The 19,363-nt window shown below is 36.6% G+C and overlaps 2 long non-coding RNA genes across 2 annotated transcripts in view; both read right to left on the bottom strand.

The window, feature by feature from the left end:
- Window positions 1-15,012, bottom strand: part of LOC138372244 (uncharacterized) — a 16,256-nt gene extending 1,244 nt beyond the window's left edge. Inside the window, exons 1-2 of the long non-coding RNA XR_011230766.1 lie at window positions 14,822-15,012; window positions 2,395-2,501 (exon numbers count right to left, since the gene is read on the bottom strand). This is a non-coding gene — a long non-coding RNA (uncharacterized lncRNA). The remainder of the gene's footprint in view (window positions 1-2,394; window positions 2,502-14,821) is intronic.
- Window positions 1-19,363, bottom strand: part of LOC138372245 (uncharacterized) — a 279,208-nt gene that overhangs the window by 22,873 nt on the left and 236,972 nt on the right. The gene's annotated exons all lie outside the window — the stretch shown is intronic.

The raw sequence follows: 19,363 nt of genomic DNA, 5'->3' as shown, positions 1-19,363 counted from the left end.
AGAAACAACAATAGCAGTAAGGAGAGGGGCAGAAAGACTATGACTTTCGGTCATATTCAACAACACAAATATACATACACACACACACATTATTGGAAAAAATTGGAATTGGAATATTGGAAAAAATAATTAAAACTAAATGGGTAGAACACCTGGAGAGAAATGATATAATTTCAGACAGACAGTATGGTTTTCGATTTGGAAGATCCTGTGTATCGAATTTACTCAGTTTCTATGATCGAGCAACAGATATATTACAGGAAAGAGATGGTTGGGTTGACTGCATCTATCTGGACCTAAAAAAGGCATTCGACAGAGTTCCACATAGAGAGGTTGTTCTGGAAACTGGAAAATATTGGAGGGGTGACAGGTAAGCTTCTAACATGGATGAAAAATTTTCTGACTGATAGAAAAATGAGGGCAGTAATCAGAGGCAATGTATCGGACTGGAGAAATGTCACAAGTGGAGTACCACAGGGTTCAGTTCTTGCACCAGTGATGTTTATTGTCTACATAAATGATCTACCAGTTGGTATACAGAATTACATGAACATGTTTGCTGATGATGCTAAGATAATAGGAAGGATAAGAAATTTAGATGATTGTCATGCCCTTCAAGAAAACCTGGATAAAATAAGTATATGGAGCACCACTTGGCAAATGGAATTTAATGTTAATAAATGCCATGTTATGGAATGTGGAACAGGAGAACATAGACCCCACACAACCTATACATTATGTGAGAAATCTTTAAAGAATTCTGATAAAGAAAGAGATCTAGGGGTGGTTCTAGATAGAAAACTATCACCTGAGAACCACATAAAGAATATTGTGCGAGGAGCCTATGCTACGCTTTCTAACTTTAGAATTGCGTTTAAATACATGGATGGCGATATACTAAAGAAATTGTTCATGACTTTTGTTACGCCAAAGCTAGAATATGCAGCTGTTGTGTGGTGCCCAACAACAGAAGTTGGCCCATATCTTAAGAAGCACATCAACAAACTGGAAAAGGTGCAAAGACATGCTACTAAGTGGCTCCCAGAACTGAAGGGCAAGAGCTACGAGGAGAGGTTAGAGGCATTAAATATGCCAAAACTAAAAGACAGAAGAAAGAGGTGATATGATCACTACATACAAAATAGTATCAGGAATTGATAAAATCGACAGCGAAGATTTCCTGAGACCTGGAACTTCAAGAACAGGAGGTCATAGATTGAAACTAGCTTAACACAGATGCTAAAGAAATATAAGAAAATTCACTTTCGCAAATAGCGTGGTAGACGGTTGGAACAAGTTAGGTGAGAAGGTGGTGGAGGCCAAGACTGTCAGTAGTTTCAAAGCGTTATATGACAAAGAGTGCTGGGAAGACGGTCTCATCCTGTAACTACACTTAGGTATTTACACACACACTAACTATAACTATATATATATATATATATATATATATATATATATGTCGTACCTAGTAGCCAGAATGCACTTTTCAGCCTACTATGCAAGGCCCGATTTGCCTAATAAGCCAAGTTTTCATTAATTAATATATTTTCTCTATTTTTTTTCTTATGAAATGATAAAGCTATCCATTTCATTATGTATGAGGTCAATTCTTTTTTTATTGGAGTTAAAATTAATATAGATATATGACCGAACCTAACCAACCCTACCTAAACTATCTTTATAGGTTAGGTTAGGTAGCTGAAAATGTTAGGTTAGGTAGTCGAAAAAACATTAATTCATGAAAACTTGGCTTATTAGGAAAACCGGGCCTTGTATAGTAGGCTGAGATGTGCGTTCTGGCTACTAGGTACGACACACACACACACACTATATATATATATATATATATATATATATATATATATATATATATATATATGTCGTACCTAGTAGCCAGAACTCGCTTCTCAGCCTACTATGCAAGGCCCGATTTGCCTAATAAGCCAAGTTTTCATGAATTAATTGTTTTTCGACTACCTAACCTACCTAACCTAACCTAACTTTCTCTACTACCTAACCTAACCTAACCTATAAAGATAGGTTAGGTTAGGTTAGGTAGGGTTGGTTAGGTTCGGTCATATATCTACGTTAATTTTAACTCCAATAAAAAAAACATTAACCTCATACATAATGAAATGGGTAGCTTTATCATTTCATAAGAAAAAAATTATAGAAAATATATTAATTCAGGAAAACTTGGCTTATTAGGCAAATTTGGCCTTGCATAGTAGGCTGAGAAGTGCGTTCTGGCTACTAGGTACGACATATATATATATATATATATATATATATATATATATATATATATATATATATATATATATATATATATATATATATATATATATATATCGGACAATTAGGAAAAAAAAAAAAAAATTTAAATTATTTTACCTTGTACCTAGATCCACCAGGCCTGTTTGGTCTATGTTTCAGTACTTGAGAAATCTGGAAGGTCACATCCTCCTCCTCAACTTGTGGATGTGCGTTGATAGATGATTCTGTAAAATTAAGTTATTTATATAATAATAAATTCAGTATAACAATAATATTCTGTAAAATTAAAAGTAATTTATACATCAATCAGATAAAACTCTCCAGAGATGGTGATACACAACATATAAAGGACAAGTTTCAGAACAAAATATGCATTTAGGAATAAGGTTTTGTACATGTAGGTAGCACATGAGAAAATAAGTGGAAGGTGATCAAGTTTATATTAACATGTTAATGGCTTTGTTAAGGCTTTGCAAGAATGAAAAAATATTAATAATATAATATCACCTACCAATTAATTGTACATCATTTATAAGTCAATTATTTGCATTATTATTATTCAATACTAATGATATAAAAATGCATTTTTTGAAATTTTGAAATTGAAATTTTGAAAATTTTGAAATTGTTCACAATTTTTGTTACACCAAAGTTGGAGTATGCAGCAGTTGTATGGTGCCCATATCTTAGAAAGCATATCAACAAACTGGAAACGGTGCAGAGACATGCCACTAAGTGGCCTTAACTAAATGCCATTAAATATGCCAAATATACTACATAAATATACATACTACACATGCACAATAATTGTCCTGGGACCTCTGATATTCCTAATATAATATATAGGGCCATCAACACACCTCCAGCTAGGGCCACCAACACACCTCCAGGGCCATCAACACGCCTCCAGGGCCATCAACACAACACCACCATCAACACACCTCCAGGGCCATCAACACAACACCACCATCAACACACCTCCAGGGCCATCAACACAACACCACCATCAACACACCTCCAGGGCCATCAACACAACACCACCATCAACACACCTCCAGGGCCATCAACACAACACCACCATCAACACACCTCCAGGGCCATCAACACAACACCACCATCAACACACCTCCAGGGCCATCAACACAACACCACCATCAACACACCTCCAGGGCCATCAACACAACACCACCATCAACACACCTCCAGGGCCATCAACACAACACCACCATCAACACACCTCCAGGGCCATCAACACAACACCACCATCAACACACCTCCAGGGCCATCAACACAACACCACCATCAACACACCTCCAGGGCCATCAACACAACACCACCATCAACACACCTCCAGGGCCATCAACACAACACCACCATCAACACACCTCCAGGGCCATCAACACAACACCACCATCAACACACCTCCAGGGCCATCAACACAACACCACCATCAACACACCATCCAGCCAGGGCCATCAACACGCCTCCAGGCCATCAACACGCCTCCAGGGCCATCAACACACCATCCAGCCTACCACCACAAGCTTATATATATACTACACATGTCTAAGAGCAAATAAAAGAAAACAGTTACCTTAACTATTGAAGATGCAGCAGGATTTTGTGGATAAGCCAGCAGCCGTCCCTCTCGACACGGTTTTAAAATGGCGGCGACTACCACAACATGCAACGAGCCTAAAGAATGTCCAGCGCTAGCATTATCTAAACGCTATTATATATTATCAAGCAATACGGAAATCTAAAATAAAAAAAATGATACAAATAATTGTATTAAATATTTATTTGCAATTACAATACCTCGGGAATATATTTTTGCGTTAGCAAAACATATTAAGTTCGTATTTAGTTTAACTCATTTAAATTCTTTACAAATAATAACCTGATTTTACCTGATGGCCATTAACATTAATGTTTTATGTTGATACATTTCATACCCTTATTATTTCAATATCTTTCTTTATTATGCACCCCATACCCATCCCGTGGGCGGTGGTGTAAAGGATTACAGAGGCACATAATGGGTTCAGGAACTGAACTCTCTAGTTTGTTTAGCTAAGCAAATAACAATTTTTGACGCTAGTTACAAAATTATTAATGTTATATATACATGTACACACTCTCATACATACATGTACATATATATATATATATATATACGTATACATATATACATACACATGCATATTTATAATCACCCACACAAATACACACATCAATAATCTCTGTGTCACTTATTTTATACATGTTCTTGTAGAACATTCTATTGCGAACACATTGGGCGCTGCCCAATAAACTCGCCCCTCGGGGCAAAATTATTTTTTTTTTTTTAATCTTGGTGGAACATAAAATGGCCGCCTGTGTTTATGCTGTCGTCAGATGGCGCTGTGACGTCACAGATGAGGGAAGCACGTACTGCGCATTAATGCCTCGATCCCTCGTTATTTATTTATTTTATTTATTTATATATATACAAGAACGTACATTGGGGGGTTAAGACACAACATAGAGCTTAAGTTAGAATTATAATCTTGTAAAACCACTAGCTTGCATATATAGAGTTTCGGGCAAGTCCTTAAACTAATCTTTGAGCAAATTCTTAAACAGAGTTTTAGAGAAATAATTAAATGTAAAATTGATAAAAAGTGTTTAACAGGTACATTACAGCTTTACTTTACAAGTACAGATGATTTTAAGTAGGATAATTACAGTAAAATTGTCAAAAAATTGTTTACAGGTACGATGCAAGAATTTGACACAAAAGCAGATCAGAACAATACACAATAATGAACAAGGAATCCTAAGTACAATTAGGAAAACATCTCAGGGTTATACATTGGATTACTGAAGCACAATATGAGGATCATTACAAATAGTAATGCAGTAGAATATGCACTCATATTCTATTATTAAGTTAATATTAAGTTCCTTCCTCATGTTAAGTATCTTTGTGGTACTAGGGACATCCAAGGATTATCTTCAAGGCTTCGTTCTGCAAGTTTTCAAGCCCTTTAAGCTTTCTTTCAGTCATCAAGGCAAGCAGAGATGCAACATAATCCACTAGCTCCTTTATGAACTGGCGTTACTCTTGCGTTTTTAAGGATATCAGGGAATGTATGACACTCAAGGGATTTGTTGAACAGCAGAGCTATAGGTGGTGCAAGGGCATATGGGAGGCGCTCTTGTATACAATGGATGGGATTTCACTGATGTTCCCAGCTTTGGTTTTTAGTGAATGTATGATGGACACAACATCTGACGGGCTGACTGGTGAGAGGAGAAGAGAGTTTGGATAGCTGCCTGAGAGATATGTGTTGATATGTGTCTGAGTCTGTGGGATTTTACTTGCAAGGTTAGCACCAATCGATGAAAAGAAGCTATTAAATTCATTCGCCATTTCTAAGTCAGATGACAGTGTAAGGCCATCCTTAGAGAGTGTTATCTGGTTGTGGGAGTGTTGTTTAGTTCCCAGGATGTTAGAGATGGTATTCCATGTGCTTTTCATGTTGCCTTTTGCTTCTTTGAATCTAGTCTCATAATATGAAAGTTTTGCTTTTCTTATGATACTGGTAAGCACTGACGAGTACCTTTTAACTACTTCCATTGGAATTAGGCCACTCCTAAATTTCTTTTCGTATTCATGTTTTTTGTTGATTGATTTAATTATGCCACTTGTGAGCCACGGGTTATTTTTTCTTTTATCAGTTACTTGTTTGGTAAGGAGGGGACAGTGAGTGTTGTAGAGGCTTAGAGTTTTGTAGAGAAAGAGGTTAGTTGATGAGTTTATATCCTGTGAATTATTAAATTCAGATTCCCAGTTAATATTGTGAAGTGCATTAGAGAGATTGCCTAAAGCTGATTCACTATGTAGCCTGAATGAAAGTTTTTTGGTTTCTGGTGGTGATGTGTCAATGTTTGCTATGAGGAAAGTAGGATAGTGGTCAGTTGTTCTGTCATAAATTACCCCAGATGTAAGGGGAGCTGTTATATTAGTCCAAAGGTGATCCAGGGTAGTGGCAGATGTTTGAGTGACTCGGGTGGGCTTGGTGATTGTGGGGATTAGCATACAGGAGTGCATGCTGTTACGGAAATAGTCAACTTGAGGGTTGTTTTCAACATTCAATAAAGAAATTCTGGAGGGCTTCTGTGCAAGGGTTAGGATGAGCTAGCCTAAGCATTTTTATACCAATTTGACAGTTATTTTCAGTAACACGATAAACAACGCTCGGAATATTAAGTTCCTTTCTCATATTAAGTATCTTTGTGGTACGAGGGCACCCAAGGATTATCCTCACGGCTTCGTTCTGCAATTTTTCAAACCCTCCAAGCTTTCTTTCAGGATGCCTTAAAGTTAGTTTAGTTCATTTATTATGCATCCCATACCCATCTTGTGGGCGGTAGTGGAAAGGGTTGCAGAGGCACATAATGGGCTCAGGGACTGAACCCCACAATTCATTTAGCTAAGCAAGTTACAATCTTGATGAGCTAGTTACAAAATTCAGTATAAGTCGTCACATCAACAATGGGTTCGAGATCGATCACAAGTACAGTTTCTAAATTAAGCAACTGACATATGTGGAGAGCTAGTGTCACAATTGATATGTTTGTCCTGCACACCGCCCCCCATCCAGTGGGCAGCGGTGGATAGGTTACAATCACTTTGTTACTACTTACAGTTAGCAAACTGGGGATATTTGGCTAAAATTTCTGGTACCAGATAATTTTGAATGAAATATTGACACATCGTTGGTACATTGGTTATAAAATTGTCTCTGAATTCACTATCACATAGTGACGGAGGGTGTGCGAATAATTTTGTTGACAGTTAACATTTGGTCAGGTCTACATCGGCAGATAATGAGAATTCCCAGAAATACTTGTAACCGAGTCTAAGCCGAGCAGTAGTAACATCTAGAAGTCTGCTGATTTTATTGGATGAACCATAGATGTGTCGCTCCTCTTGCATAATAGTATTGAACGAAAGTTAATCTCCCCAAACAATTTCGCGTTTTGAGCAAGTTACCCCTCCACTCTCTCCATTTTTTTTTGGACATTCCCTGGTAGTGTGCGGAAATACTGAAAAGTGTATACTCTTTTCAACTTTGTCACCTTAATTCTCGTCCTATGTCTTTCATTTTGGTATCAATGCGTTCGCAATAGAATTCCCAACAGAACTATGTGCATATAATGTCAAAGACAGCAGCGCGCTCCACCCGCCGACAAGATGAATGTAGGCCAAGGGTACCAGAAAAAGAAAGCTGAGCGTGATAATACTGAAAAGTGTATACCCTTTTCAACTTTGTTACCTCAATTCTCATCCTAGGTTTTTCAATTTAGCATCAATGTGTTCGCAATAGAATTCTCTACAGGACTAAAGGCATATAAACTCCAAAAGCCCGGCTTACCATCCGCAACAAACAGAGAAAGCGAGAGCGTGTTACCAGGGAGCGCACAAGAGCGATAAAATGTATACACTCTTTTCATTCTGGTCACCTCAATTGTCATCCTAGGTCTTTCATTTTGGTATCAATGTGTTCGCAATAGAATTTCCAACCGGAATTTATGCATGAAATGTCAAAAACAGCAGCGTGCTCCACCCGCTGACGTGATGAAAGCACGGCGGACCATCCACACAAAACAGAGAAAGTGAGAGAAAGTAACCTGGGAGCACTCTAGTGCAATGTAATGTGAACACACTTTTCACTTTGGTTACCTCAATTCTCGTCATATGTCTTTCATTTTGGTATCAATGTGTTCGCAATTGTATCTGCTGGCATTTTACCCTTTGCTTGGATCTGAAGGGTTTTAGGCTCACCACGATGCAATCTGATAGTACCACACGTGTATATACCTATCTTCAAGCAGCAATTCACTCATTCAAACCGACTTATAATGGTTATCCATATATAAATGGTAATCTTTGTTCTACCTGTTAACCTGTCATATGAAGAAAGATTGTCAAAGCTTATATTACATTCTCTAGAAAAGCAAAGAATTAGGAGTGATATATGGTAGAGGTGCACAATGGGATGAATGGACATAACAAAGGGGACATTAATGGGGTATTAAAAGTAGCAACACAAGACAGAACTCGAAACAAAGTGTAAAAATTGGAAAAATTTAGATTTAGGAAAGAACTGTATGAGTAAATACACTGGGTTTGTACCTTAAGGTTCATGTATGCAATATTACAGAGTTCCAGTTAACTCCCATGCATGCAATTAATTTATGTTATGTTTATGTTTTTTATGTTAAAATGTTTTTGTTGATTTGTTTGTATATTTTCATAAGTAAAGCATGCTTACCGTCTAATCCAAGTTTTATGATAACTTTACAATGTTTAAAACATAAAGTTCAATATATATTCTGGTTTTCACACAGGAATTATACGTTAATATAACATCATAATAACGTAATGATGTCGTGTAAATAACGTTATACTGACGTCATATAAATGTTATATTTATGTTATAAGAACGTAAATTGGATAGCTTTACAGAAAGTAAACAAAAAAAACTAAATGTTGACTGAAAATTATTTATTCTTAAATATAAAGCATGAAAACATTATAATACCATAGCATTTACTATTATTTTTAAATTTTTACATAAATCTTAAAAAACTGTGTCATAAGAATATATGTTTTTAGTTATATCCTTTGGTTTTAAGAATGTCAGATATACGTATTTATGTCAAAAGTTACAGTATTACCTTTGTGGAACCATTTAAAAACGTCCACAAACGTTCTGTGTTTGCTGGGTATTCATGGCCTGATTTGCCTAATAAGCCAAGTTTTCATGAATTAATGTTTTTTCGACTACCTAACCTACCTAACCTAACCTAACCTAACTTTTTCTGCTACCTAACCGAACCTAACCTATAAAGATAGGTTAGGTTAGGTTAGGTAGGGTTGGTTAGGTTTGGTCATATATCTACGTTAATTTTAACTCCAATAAAAAAAAATTGACCTCATACATAATGAAATGGGTAGCTTTATCATTTCATAAGAAAAAAATTAGAGAAAATATATTAATTCAAGAAAACTTGGCTTATTAGGCAAATCAGGCCTTGCATAGTAGGCTGAAAAGTGCATTCTGGCTACTAGGTACGACATATATATATATATATATATATATATATATATATATATATATATATGTCGTACCTAGTAGCCAGAACACACTTCTCGGCCTACTATGCAGGGCCTGATTTGCCTAATAGGCCGAGTGATTTTCTTTATTTTCAATAAATTGTTTCGAATTAGTTTATTTGAATTATTATTATTATATTATATTAAGAACATAAATCATTGACTTAATTGTGTTAGTTTAGGTTAGGTTAAGATAGGTTAGGTTAGGTTAGGTTAGGTTAGGTAGGGTTGGTTAGGTTCGGTCATATATCTACCTTAGTTTTAACTCAAATTTAAAAAAGTTAACTCATACATAATGAAATGGATAGCTTTATCATTTCATAAGAAAAAAATATTGAAAAATATATAAATTCAGGAAAACTTGGCTTATTAGGCAAATCGGGACTTACATAGTTGCCCGAGTACGACGTTCTGGCTACTAGGTACAACATATATATATATATATATATATATATATATATATATATATATATATATATATATATATATATATATATATATATATATGTCGTACCTAATAGCCAGAACGCACTTCTCAGCCTACTATTCAAGGCCCGATTTGCCTAATAAGCCAAGTTTTCATGAATTAATGTTTTTTCGTCTACCTAACCTACCTAACCTAACCTAACCTAGCTTTTTTTGGCTACCTAACCTAACCTTACCTATAAATATAGGTTAGGTTAGGTTAGGTAGGGTTGGTTAGGTTCGGTCATATATCTACGTTAATTTTAACTCCAATAAAAAAAAATTGACCTCATACATAGAGAAAAGGGTTGCTTTATCATTTCATAAGAAAAAAATTATAGTAAATATATTAATTCAGGAAAACTTGGCTTATTAGGCAAATCGGGCCTTGAATAGTAGGCTGAGAAGTGAGTTCTGGCTACTAGGTACGACATATATATATATATATATATATATATATATATATATATATATATATATATATATATATATATATATATATATATATATATATATATATATATATATATATATATATATATATATATATATATATATATATATACATACATACATATATATGCTATGTTGTATGCTACAACTTGGCTGATAATAAAGCCATTCACAACTGCAGGCCTAATAAAAAAAGGAGGTGGCATAGCAATATCTTACAAAGATACCTTCATCTGCAATAGTGTCATTAGTAATAGAGACGACTATTGTGAATATACCTTTGCCAAGTTCTCCAGTAAATCCCTTAAATCCTCCTTGACTATAAGTGCCATCTATAGATTTCCCAATACCAACATAGCTTCATTCTCAGATAACGTAAGGAATCTTATCATAAATAACAATCTCAACAAAAATCAAACCAACTTAGTGGTTTGTAATGGTGAACAAAACATGCAGATACTTATATATAACCTGTGAATAGAGTGTAATAACAGCAAAACTATTTGTTTATTGTTTTATGACCATAATAATTGAATCACTAATATGATTCACTAATATATAATCCTAATAATAATCACTAATATATAATCCATTGAGCATGCTGCATCTCTTTCAGTCTCTTTGCAATTTGAACAAGAGGGTTTTTAATTGATCGAACCATATTCTTAAAGTAAAGTAAATGAGATGTATTCCATATTTTGCAAAATATACGATGAAGGCACACAAACATTCATACCAAAACTGAAGGGCAGGATTTATGAAGAGACATTTGAGGCATTAAATATTCCAAAACTAGAAGACAGAAGGAAAAGAGGAGATATGATCACTACGTACAAAACAGTAACAGGAATTGATAAACTTGATAGGGAAGATTTCCCGAGACCTGGAATTTCAAGAACAAGAGGTTATAGATTTAAACGAACTAAACAAAGATGCCGAAGAAATGTTAGATAATTCACTTTTGCAAACAGAATGGTAAACGGTTGGAACAAGTTAGGTGAGAAGGTGGTGGAGGCCAAAACCGTCAAAAGTTTCAAAGCATTATATGACATATATATATATATATATATATATATATATATATATATATATATATATATATATGCATATATATGCATATATATGACATATATATATATGCATATAAATATATTATATATATACTGATAATTAGCTAAAAATATATTCAAGTAAATGTAAATTATTTTACCTTGCACCTAGATCCACCAAGCTTGTATGGTGTGCATTTCAGTACTTCGGAAATCTGGAACGATCTGGAATCTCTTATCTGCAATGAAACAATACATATTATTGCACTTGCCACAATACCACACAAGAATCAGTACGCCTTACCACACAATCAGTACGACTGTTTTCAGCGAGCCACTGAACACACTGAAGATTGATAACCCAAATGAATTTTTCATGGATATGATACCAACATCAAATAAATCAGATGTGATCCTATCCCCACTGGATTTTGAAGAAGCCATAGACAGTATGCCTATGCACTCTGCACCAGGCCCTGACTCTTGGAACTCTATATTCATCTAGAACTGTAAAAAAACGTTATCGCAGGCCCTTCACATTCTTTGGAGACAAAGCCAAGATACTGGCATTATCCTTGACATACTAAAAACAGCAGAGATAGCACCGCCCCATAAAGGAGGAAATAAGGCAGAGGCAAAAAACTACAGACCGATAGCACTAACATCGCACATCATAAAAATCTTTGAGAGAATTCTAAGAAGTAAGATCACCAAATACATGGAATCACAGCATCTCCATAACCCCAGACAACATGGTTTCAGAACAGGGCGCTCTTGCCTATCACAGTTACTGGACCACTCTGACATGGCACTAGATGCCATGGAAGACAAACAAAACGCACTGTGTAAATGTAATTTACACAGATTTCGCAAAAGCCTTTGACAAATGTGACCATTGTGTTATTGCACATAAAATGCGTTCAAAAGGAATTACCGGAAAAATAGGCAGATGGATATACAACTTCCTGACTAATAGAACCCAATGTGTAGTAGTCAACAAAATAAAATCTGGACCATCAACCGTAAAGAGCTCAGTCCCCAAGGGTACTGTGCTTGCTCCAATACTTTTTCTCATCCTCATATCGGACATAGACAAGGACACAACCTTTAGTACTTGATCATCCTTTGCAGATGACACTAGAATCTTCACGAGAGTAGGCAACATAGAGGACACGGCAAACCTCCAATCAGATGTAAATCAGGTCTTTCTATGGGCTACAGAAAATAACATGGTGATTAACGAATATAAGTTTCAGCTCATGCGCTACGGAAAAAATGAAAATATAAAAACGGAAACCACTTACAAAACTCAGTCAAATCATAACATTGAACGGAAAAGCAACGTAAAGGATTTGGGTGTACTGATGTCAGAAGGCCTTACATTTAAAGAACACAATAAAGTAGCCGTCACAACTGCAAGAAAAATGACAGGATAGATAACAAGAACTTTTCACACTAGAGATGCTATACCGATGATGATAGTTTTCAAGACGCTTGTGCTCTCTAGAGTGGAATACTGCTGCATAATGAAAGCCCCTTTCAAAGCTGGAGAAATTACTGACCTATACTTATGCATTTATCTTCGGTTTAACACAACAGGCACCAGACACACGCTAGGCATCATACACACTAGGATAAAACAAACATTAGGCTGGAAGTCAGAAAAGAATTCAAAGAATTTTACTGGAAAGGCTTGCTGTTAGGAAAGGAAGTAATTGAGATGAATTAATGCACAGTATGTCAATTTTGTGAAATATATGATAAAGGAACAAAAACATTTATACCAAAACAAAGATGCAGAACTAGGAAACAGGATTTGTTCAACTGAAATTTCAAGACGGCCAGAGACCAAAAGACACAAAAATGGAATCAATATATGAAGAGGCCAAACCCCCCAAACATACCAGTAATACAAAGAGAAACAACTACACGGCAGTGAGGAGAGAGGCAGAAAGAATTTTTGAAAAAAAGAATAAACAAATGTAAAGCAGAACAAATCATATTCTATAAATACAGCAACAACCAATTGCAGGTAAAGGATAATATTCAGAGCTTTTAAATGCATGGATGGCGAAATACTCAAGAAATTGTTCACGACTTTTGTTAGACTAAAGCTGGAATATACAGCGGTTGTATGGTGCCCATATCTTAAGAAGCACATAAACTGGAAAAGGTGCAAAGACATGCTACTAAGTGGCTCCCAGAATTGAAGGACAAGAACTATGAGGAGAGGTTAGAGGCATTAAATATACCAAATATACTACACAAATATATATACTACACATACACAATACTAGGATGCACAATAAACTACCCTACACAGGCTGAGTATGGTGTGTACAATAAATGATTAGCTAAAAGATAAGAATGAGTTTGTATAAATGGGGTTAAATCAGAGTGGGAAAATGTAAGTGGAGTTCCTCAAAACTCTGTCCTGGGACCTCTGTAATTCATAATATATACAAATAATTTAGACTCAGGTTCGATCAGCAATATTTGAAAATTTCCAGATGATACAAAAGGGATTTTTTTCTGGATTCAGGATTATTTTTTTTATGGCTGAAAACATGTTTTCAGCAATAAAAGAAATACAGTATTGCTGGAACAACCGTCGACATCTTCAAGAGAAAACCTGAACATCTTCAAGAAGTGCTGGACAAACAAGGCTGTGGTGGATATGTGGGCCTGAGGGGCCTGTCCAAGCAACAGCCTGTTGGATCAAGCTCTCACATGTCAAGCCTGGCCTTGGAAGGGCTTGGTGAGTAGAACAACTACTAGAACCCTATAATGCATGTATCAAGCAGATAACTAGGTTGTAGAGGATAGATAACATAGTGATTATAAGAAAACTAAAAACTCACTGGAAGCAATATAAATTACAAGAGTTGATACTCAACTTCTTTCCATTGTAGCTCCCGTGTGTCAGCTTATCACTCTACTGCTAATATCACGGTATTGCAGAATATCTGTCTCTACATTGCCAAGGTGTCCAGGCAGTGAGCACCACATAATGCAGTGCAGTCCTGTAAGAATAAGCACAGTAAGTATGGGCATGGAGGGGGTGCAGCAGTGGCTTGTGAAGGGCTGGGGAGTAAATGGACATGCCCAGGAATAAAAAAGCATTAGGGTAACAGAACATAGCCCATAAAAATAGTAATGACTGTGAATGAATAATTATATGAATGCAATAATATTTCATATCTCAATAGGAATACTAAGCAGGGTGCAAGACAAGGTACTGGTGGTAATAGTGGTTGGTACAAGTCCTCACATCCCCACAGACACCAGTAACAGCCCTCACTTCCCAACACAGTACCCTTGTTCCTTACTCAACACCCCCTTGGACCTTTATTACAGAAAAATAGAATCAATTAATATAATAAAATATAAAATATAAGTGTTTACTTACGATAATACTATCGGTGGAACACAAAATCTTCTTCTTGATAGTAGGTGCAGTTTGCATGAAGGGTTTGTCCTCGCCATGACTGAACTGACGACAAAATGGCCGCTGTGTTGATATGGCGTCAGATGACGCTGTGACGTCACAGGTGAGGGACGCTTTGCGCATTACTCCCTCGTACTTAAAAAGTACTACAGGTACTTTTTGGTTTTATTTTTGAATATGGCAGAAGTTGGACAGCTTTTCAAATCATTATAAGGGAGTGAGTTCCATAGACTAGGTCCCTTTATTTACATAGAGTGTTTACATAGATTAAGTTTGACTCTGGGGATATCAAAGAGATATTTATGTCTGGTGGGGTGGCCATGTGTTCTATTACATCTGTCCAGGAAGAGTTTCAGAACAGGGTTTGCACTTAGAAAAAGGGCTTTATAAACGTAATTTACACAGGAGAATGTATGGAGTGAATTTGTTTAGCATGTTTAAGGATTTGAACAAGGGAGCTGTGTGTTGTCTGAAGGTAGAGTTAGTTATTGTCCTGATAGCAGATTTTTACTGGATGATGATGGGCTTGAGGTAGTTTGCAGAGGTTGAACCCCAAGCACAAACACCATAAGAATGATAGGGATAGATAAGTGCATAATAGAGTGAGAGGAGAGCAGAGTAGGGTACATAATATCTGATCTTAAACAGTATACCAACTGTTTTAGAAACCTTTTTAGTTATGTGTTGTATATGGGTGCGGAAGTTGAGTCTCTTGTCTAAGTATAGGCTAAGAAACTTTCCATCATTTTTATTGCTAATGTTTACATTATCTATCTGAAGCTGAATTGCATTTGTTGATTTGTTTCCAAATAAGATATAGTAGGTATTTTCTATGTTTTGTGTGAGGTTTGTTGGTTGACATCCACAAGTAGACTTTTTTTAATTAATTGTTTACAACATTATTTAACAGGAGTGGGTTGGGGTCAGAGTAGATGAGTAGTATCATCAGCCAACAATATAGGTTTAAGTATGTTAGAGACATTAGGGAGATCATTGATGTATATAAGAAACAGGAGGGTCCTAGGATGCTGCTCTGTGGCACCTTTACGGTAAGTGGTAGAGTGGGAGAGGTTATATCATTGATGGCTTCATATTGGTGTCTGTTACTAAGATAGGATCGGATATAGTTTAGGGCAAGGCCACGGATTCCTTAATGGTGGAATTTAAGTAAGAGGTAGTTATGGTTAACAGTATCAAAGGCCTTTCTCAGGCCGATGAAGAGTTCAATTGGAAACTCACTTTTGTCAAGGGCTGAGAAGATTAAGTCAAGCAGACTAACAATAGCATCATTGGTACTCTTTTGGGAGCGGAAGCCAAACTGACAGGGACTTAGTATATTGAATTTTACAAGATTGGAGTAGAGCTGTTTGTAAAAAAAAAAAAAAATTTTTGATAATATAGGTAGATTCGATATGGGTCTGTAATTATTTATGTCTGCCGTGTTACCTCCTTTATGAACTGGCGTTACTCTTCCTTTTTTAAGGATATCAGGGAAGGTATGACAGTCTAGGGATTTGTTGAACAGCAGTGCTATGGATGGTGCAAGGGCATGGGAGGCACGCCTGTGTACCATCGATGGTATTTCACTAATGTTCCCAGCTTTGGTTTTTAGCGAGTGAATGATAGACACAACATCTGTAGGGCTGACCGGAGAGAGGAGAAGAGAGTTTGGATAGCTGCGTGAAAGGTATGTGGTAACATATGTCTGAGTCTCTGGGATTTTTCGGGCAAGGTGAGCACCAAACGATGAAAAGAAGCTATTAAATTCAGTTGCTGTTTCAAGATCTGTTGCAGGTGTATAACCATCCTTGGAGATTTTTATCTTATTATGTAAATGTTGTTTAGCTCCTAGGATGGTAGAGATGGCTCTCCATATGCTTTTTATGTTGCCTTTTGCTTCTTTGAATCTATTCTCGTAATAGGAACGCTTTGCTCTTATTATACTGGTAAGCACTGATGAGTACCTCTTAACTACTTCTTTTCCAACTAGGCCAATCCTATGTTTTTTTTCATATTCATGTTTCTTGTCGATTGCTTTAAGTATGCCATTAGTGAGCCAGGGATTATTTAACCTTTTTGCCAGTTACTTGCTTGGTAAGGAGAGGACAATAAGTATTGTAAAGGCTTTAAATTTTGGAAAGAGGCTAGTTAACGAATTATTATCCTGTGTATTGATAAATTTAGATTCCCAGTTTACATTGTGGAGGGCATTTGTGAGATTGCCTATTGCCGCTTCACATTGTAACCTAAAGGTAATTTTCTTGTTACCTGGTGGTGTTATGGCCATGTTCGCTACAAGGAAGGTAGGATAGTGGTCAGTTGTTCTGTCAGTGATTATACTTGATGTAAGAGGAGCTGTTATGTTGGTCCATCAGTGATCCAGTGTAGTCGCAGATGTTTGAGTGACTCGGGTGGGCCTGGTGATTGCGGGGATGAGCATACAGGAATTCATGCTGTTGAGGAAATAGTCTACTTGAGGGTTATTTTGTAGCCCTAGGTCAATATTGAAATCACCTCTGAGAACTATGTGATTTTTGTTGAGATTATTGTTTATGATAAGGTTCCTCAAGTTGTTATTGTATTTGTGTCTAGCTTCAGACACAAGCATGTTACAGTTATGTCTTAAAGAGTTGAGAGCAATTAAGGATGATAAAGAGTCACTTACAATTAATGTATCAAGTTTGGATACCTGTACACATTTCAGTGCAAGGAGCAAGGCAAATAGTTCAGTCTGAAGGGTAGAGGCCCAGTTGTTTATACGGACTCCCCACTCAAAATATAAGTCATATCCTATTGCCAGGACAACTGCACTTCCAGCTGCACCCGTTGGGCGCTCTAGGAAACCTTCAGTGTATATGATTTGAGAGAGAGAATGCTCTGTGGACAGAGCATCAATATGGCTTAAGACGTTGAGCTTTGCCTCAAAACAAAGCTGGGACTGATCTCTAATTTGCTCCTTTGATGGAAAGGGAGGGATTAAAATTGAAAAGGGTGTAATTTACTACAGTGCAGGAAAGTGCTATTGTTGTCTCTCTTGGTACAAATTATAAATCTGATACTTTCTGAGTTCAGTTCCAATTTTATTTATCTATTTGAAACAATGTTTACATTCAATAAAGAAATTCTGGAGGGCTTCTGTGCAAGGGTTAGGATGAGCTAGCCTAAGCATTTTTATACCAATTTGACAGTTATTTTCAGTAACACGATAAACAACGCTCGGAATATTAAGTTCCTTTCTCATATTAAGTATCTTTGTGGTACGAGGGCACCCAAGGATTATCCTTAAGGCTTCGTTCTGCAATTTTTCAAGCCCTCCAAGCTTTCTTTCAGGATGCCTTAAAGTTAGTTTAGCTCATTTATTATGCACCCCATACCCATCTTGTGGGCGGTAGTGGAAAGGGTTGCAGAGGCACATAATGGGCTCAAGGACTGAACCCCACAATTCATTTAGCTAAGCAAGTTACAATCTTGATGAGCTAGTTACAAAATTCAGTATAAGTCGTCACATCAACAATGGGTTTGAGATCGATCACAAGTACAGTTTCTAAATTAAGCAACTGACATATGTGGAGAGCTAGTGTCACAATTGATATGTTTGTCCTGCACACCGCTCCCCATCCAGTGGGCAGTGGTGGATAGGTTACAATCACTTAGTTACTACTTACAGTTAGCAAACCGGGGATATTTGGCTAAAATTTCTGGTACCAGATCATTTTGAATGAAATATTGACACATCGTTGGTACATTGGTTTTTTTTTTTTTTTTTTTTTTTGAGATATATACAAGAATTGTTACATTCTTGTACAGCCACTAGTACGCGTAGCGTTCCGGGCAGGTCCCTGGAATACGAGAACCTGCCGCGAAGAATCGTTTGGTTATAGAATTGTCTCTGAATTCACTATCATATAGTGACGCAGGGGTGTGCAAATAATTTTGTTGACAGTTAACATTTGGTCAGGTCTACATCGGCAGATAATGAGAATTCCCAGAAATACTTGTAACCGAGTCTAAGCCGAGCAGTAGTAACATCAAGAAGTCTGCTGATTTTATTGGATGAACCATAGATGTGTGGCTCCTTTTGCATAATAGTATTGAACGAAAGTTAATCTCCCCAAACACTTTCGCGTTTTGGGCAAGTTACCCCTCCACTCTCTCCATTTTTTTTTTTGGACATTCCCTGGTAGTGTGCGGAAATACTGAAAAGTGTATACTCTTTTCAACTTTGTCACCTTAATTCTCGTCCTATGTCTTTCATTTTGGTATCAATGCGTTCGCAATAGAATTCCCAACAGAACTATGTGCATATAATGTCAAAGACAGCAGCGCGCTACACCCGCCGACAAGATGAATGTAGGCCAAGGGTACCAGAAAAAGAAAGCTGAGCCACCCTCAGGCAACTCTCATTACATTAGAGAGCGTGGTAATACTGAAAAGTGTATACACTTTTCAACTTTGTTACCTCAATTCTCATCCTAGGTTTTTCAATTTGGCATCAATGTGTTC

Source organism: Procambarus clarkii, chromosome 38 (genome assembly GCF_040958095.1).
Source record: "Procambarus clarkii isolate CNS0578487 chromosome 38, FALCON_Pclarkii_2.0, whole genome shotgun sequence".
NCBI classification, from domain to species: domain Eukaryota; kingdom Metazoa; phylum Arthropoda; class Malacostraca; order Decapoda; family Cambaridae; genus Procambarus; species Procambarus clarkii.
The sequence above is the reverse complement of the archived record's forward strand: the minus strand, read 5'-3'. Positions and strand labels throughout refer to the sequence as shown.